We start from the raw sequence: 5562 nt of genomic DNA, 5'->3' as shown, positions 1-5562 counted from the left end.
TCGGTGGGCTGTCTTCCCTCACTCTGGTTTTCTCGGGCTGACATTCATACTACATCTCACGATGGCTCGCTGGGTTCTCCCTCCGAGTTGTCTCGCCTTCTCCTGGATCGTGCTGGCCTTCTGTGGACAATCTGGTGCTCTGGGTCATAGTATGGATCGCCGAGTCTCTCATCACGATGCGGAATTACCCACATCTTGTTCTTTATCCTTCATTAAATGCGGTCTTGCTTTTTGGACTTGACCGTCTGAGCATATTAGATCTTTATCTACACGCGTTATTCATGTGGCGCTGGTGCAGTTGCCTCGACTGAGACAAAACTACCTTTTGGAGGATGATTCAGTGCTCCTACCTTATCATCTCATCAGATGTTCATCCCTTAAGATGCTGACACGTGGCCATCGAGTATTTTACCCACACAACTTAGACACACTTACCACCTTCTGTGTTGTTGACATCATATCACTTTATGAGGCGATCCTCGGCATGACTTGGATCACAGGCATCAAGGGAGTGGCATCGTAATACCATAAAAGGTTAAGGTTCCCATCTTATTGAGGGGTTATGGAGGTACTAGGCGATCCCCAGGACGCACGACAAGGCGTGCAGATAGATATCCAACAAAATGAAGAAAGGCGATCAAGACAGCGCCGAGAAAAGAACAAATCTAAGGAGATTAGAGAAGGGAAAGAACTGGATAAGGTACTCTCACAAGCCATCACAACTTATGAATAAGGTGAGAAAGAGATCTTATAGCAATCAAAGAAGGCGACGACGGTCGAAGAACCAAAAACCAACTTCTCGGCCTTAGAGTCTACCCGACAGATCAATTTAGGGACCGCAGAAGAACCAAAGATTGTAAGAATTGGAACCCTGCTATCGGACGAACAAACAGAGCAGTTGATAATTCTGTTAAAAGAACACATGGAGGTATTCGCATGTAAAATGCACGATATGGAGGGAATTAACCCGGAAGTACGCTCACATCACCTAAGGATAGATCCCAAATTTAAACCAATCCGACAAAAGATGAGAAGAATCGCACCCGAGTTACAAGCAGCGGTAGAGGCCGAGTTGAAGAAACTACAAGTGGTCGGGATTATTCGAAAGGATCAATATTCGCAATGGATATATAACATGGTGATAATACCTAAGAGGAATGGAGGGGTTGGAATCTGCATCGAATTCAGCGACTTGATTAAAGCCTGCCCAAAGGACAACTTTCCTCTTCCCAGTATCGATCAGCTGGTGGAATCCATAGTTGAGTACAAGGAGATAACACTAATGGATGTGTACTCGGGATACAATCAAATCCCCCTGGCTCTCTAGGATCAAGAGCATACATCTTTCTTTACACCCATAGGGCTATATTGTTACACTAAAATGCCATTTGGATTGAGGAACGCTGACGCCACTTACCAAAGGTTGGTGGAAGACATGTTCGAGGACAAAATACACAAAACCATCAAGGTTTATGTGGACGACATGTTAGTCAACATCAAAGTGGCATCCAACCACATCGACGACCTTCGAGAAATCTTTCAAACCATGAGAAAATATAAGATGCGAGTGAACCCGACCAAGTGCACTTTTTGGGTTACCTCGAGTAAATTCCTAGGATACATAATCATCGATAAAGGTATAGAAGCCGATCCGGACAAGATTAGAGCCGTTTTGGAAATGTCTTCTTCGGTGACAATAAAAGATGTGCAACGGTTAAACGGAAACTTGGAAGCGCTAGGGCGATTCATTTCTCGGTGTTCGGATAAATGTAAAGACTTCTTTGGGACACTGAGAAAAGGAGAAAATTCAAATGGAGCGAGAAGTGTGAGGAGGCATTCCAAAAGATAAAGAAACATCTCGCAAGCCTATCAGTGTTTCAAAGATCCGATCCCGATGAAGTGTTTACCCTATATCTCGGGGCAACAAGTTATGCCATAAGCGCGGTCCTAGTCAAAAATGTGAGGGTAAAAGATAAGCCTGTGTACTTCATAAGCAAAACTATGAACCCATCGGAGAAGAACTACACAAGAATTGAGCAATTGATACTAGCCTTAGTATTTGGAACACAAAAGCTTCGGACGTATTTCCAAACTCATAGAATTCGAGTGCTTACGAAGTCTTCCATAGATTCAGTGCTTGACAATGCCACCAGGTCGGGACAAATCTCTAAATGGAGTTCTCAAATCAAATAGTTCGACATCTTCTATGAGATGAAAATAGCAGTAAAGGCACAAGCGGTGGATGACTTTCTGGCAGATTTTCCCTTGGAGACGAGGACGAAATCGAAGATATTCCAGGCATGGAGGAAGACCGAGAGGATCCATCCGATCTCCTTGAAACCTGTAGTCCGACACAGTGGGAAGTCTTCGAATACGCGCCGTCCAATAAATACGGGTCGGGCCTTGGGCTAGTCTTCACCACACCAAAGGGGAAGAAGATGGTTCACTCCTTTAGGCTTGAATTTAAGGAAACAAACAATGTCACCGAGTACGAGGCTGTAATACATGCTTTGCGGATGATAGTGGAAATGGGGATCCACGACGTGAGGCTAACCAGCGACCTTCAGTTAGTCATTAGGCAGATCGGTGGGAAATACGCTATACATGACCCCTTATTGCAGAAGTATTGGGAGCTCGCCCAATTTTATATCGGCCAGATACCAAACATCAAGTTCCGACATATATGCAGGAAAGACAATCGGCATTCAGACGCACTGGAATATATCGCCTCCATGCTAACAGACACAAGTTTTAAGGCATCAGAGTCATGAGAATCCTGATGCCATCTGTAACCGAGACAATGGACACAAGAGCATACGTAGCGGTAACCATGACCGATAAGTATGAAGTCGGCGATTGGCGCAAGCCCATCCACCAATATATGGAGATGGGAGAGTTACCCAAAGGACGACCCGATATCAACAAAATTAAAAGCAAAGCAGCTGCGTACGAACTACAGTGTTTAAGCAAAGAAGAGGGGCACTCAATCCTGAATGAACTACATTATGGGGCCGCGGGCAATCACAGCTCGGGTCGAAGTCTATCAATCTGAGCCAAGACCATGGATATTTCTGGCCCTACATGAATGAAGATGCAAAATATATGGCACTAATCTGTGACGAATGCCAAAAGTTCGGTAAAAAGATATATGCACCTGCAGTAACCTTGAACTCAGTGATTAGCCCTTGGCCTTTCGCCAAGTGGGGGATCAATATTGTAGGACCCTTACATGTCGGGTCAGGGAAGAGAAAGTATTTGATCGTGGCTACTGACTACTTCACCAAAATGGGTGGAAGACGCACCGCTAAGACACATTCGGGATAAGGACGTTTTTCGTTTCATTTGGGAACACATCATCTTACGTTTTGGTATCCCAGCGGCAATCATATCGGACAACGGAAAACAGCTGGAGGGAAAGAACATCGACCTATTATTCAACACATACAACATACGAAAAAGCAAGGCAATGCCCCTTTACCCGCAAAGTAATGGCAGGCCGAGATCACAAACAAAACCATAGCCGACAACCTAAAGAAAAAGTTGGATGAAGAATATGGAGAATGGTGTGAGGAGCTCTATAATGTCCTACGGGCTTACAGGACTACCCGCAGGGGCGCAACCGGCTTATCACCCTTCATGCTAATATGCGGGACAAAAGCCATCCATCCAACTGAGGAAATGATACCTACAAAAAGGACCGAGTCATGGAGACGGAACATCTCGGAGGATCTTATCTTGGCCAAGCTCGATGACTTAGAAGAAACTAGAAAATGGCCCTACAAAAAATGGAAAATACCAAAGGAGATTACAATGTGAATACAACAAACGAGTTCGACCGAGAGAATTTCAGCCCGGGGAATTGGTGTTGAAAGAGCTACCTATCTACGAACGTGACCAGAAATGTGGGAAACTGGCGGCACGATGGGGCGGACCATATACTATTGTGGAAAAGGTTGGCGAGGGGCATATAAGATATTGAAGCCAGATGGAACACCCGAACCGCGGTCGTGGAACGTTAGGCTCCTGAAGTTATATCACCCATGAGAGGTGTGCAAGAAGGTATGATATTCTGTCATTCATTTCCTTAAAAATCCACGTGAGGTAGGGAATGTGAAAATTGCGTCTAATGGTCATTCGTACTCGGGGGACGGCAGTGTGAAAGTGCCCAGGTGACTTATACTCGAATGGACATTCGTACTCGGGGCGATGACAATGTGCAAGTGCCGAGGTGTCTTACACTCGACGGGCTATTCGAACTCGGTGCGGTGGCAGTGTGCAAGTGCCGAGGTAGTCTAAGGGCCATGGTGGTTAGAAGACAGTGGACGATTATTGAGGCATGAGTACTCGACAGTCGAGCATACAACATTGCTCCAATCGCAAGTGGTCGAAATCACTTGCCCAAGACAGTTAATTGATAAGTCCTTGGGGATATCGAGCCAATAGAATTTAGGAATGACCAAGTACCCTACCACTAGATCAAAATGACGGTGATGAGATACCTCAATAGGGACATGGCATTGGGCCCGATGACCCTCCCTATTGAGCGTGTTCGACAGAAGTTGAATTTACGATAAGAAGTTAAATCATGTTTATGCAGACAAACACAAGTATATCATAAAGAAACAACGAAGTATGATCGAAGCAACACAAATGAAAATGTCAACACAAACAAAAATGTCAGAAAGTGATTAACAACCGATTGGCGATGCAGCACCCCATTAAAAAAGATGTTGGAAAAATGAAGGTGTTCAAGCGAGTTACAGCCCAGTGCAAAGGGAACAATAGTGACGCAGCACTACAAAAGACCTAACTACTCCTTCGAAGGGACCGACCCCGAGCCTGCCTTCTTAGCAGCAACATCAGCCCGCTTCTTCTCGAGAACCGTCTTCACGCTTTCTTTGACCTTATCAACAAGCTCGGTCTTAAACTTTTCTTTATCGACAGCAAGATCAAGAGCCAGTTGAGTCGACGTCGACTCAGCAGTAGCTACCTGCCCGAGTAGTTGGGTCTCCCTCGCCTTCAGCCGAGCAGCCTCTTCCTCCAAAGATTTCACCTTCCCTTGCTCGGCTGTAGAAACACGGAAGCAATCAGTAACACGAAAACAACATTGAAATAAGCACGAAGAAAACACAACACAAGGAATAACACCTTCAAACAAGGGTATAACTAGTTTAACGGTTTCCTCGGACTTAAGTAAACTACTCCCAAGAAAAGATATCTTAGAGGTTAACTCATGATAACGCTGCTCATTAAACTCATTGGTGGTGCAATATTTTTTATGATCACTCCAAATAGCCTTCTTCCGATCGTGTGCCACCTGCAGACTAGACAATTGAACCCGAACCCATTCCAACTCCTCGGATACCTGATTAAATCTCTGTAGCCTCTCATGTAACTCTTGATTAGACCTCTCAGCGACATCTTTTCCCCCTAGAATCCACTGACGATCGATATGCAAGTCCCTATTTTGAAGCCTTAATCGTTCACACTGACTTTCCAAATTATCGAACAACAATGCCTTATCGGCGGCAATACTCTGAACCCGATAAAGTTTTGCTCGCA

Source organism: Papaver somniferum, chromosome 1 (genome assembly GCF_003573695.1).
Source record: "Papaver somniferum cultivar HN1 chromosome 1, ASM357369v1, whole genome shotgun sequence".
NCBI lineage: Eukaryota > Viridiplantae > Streptophyta > Magnoliopsida > Ranunculales > Papaveraceae > Papaver > Papaver somniferum.
This window is presented reverse-complemented; position numbering follows the sequence as displayed.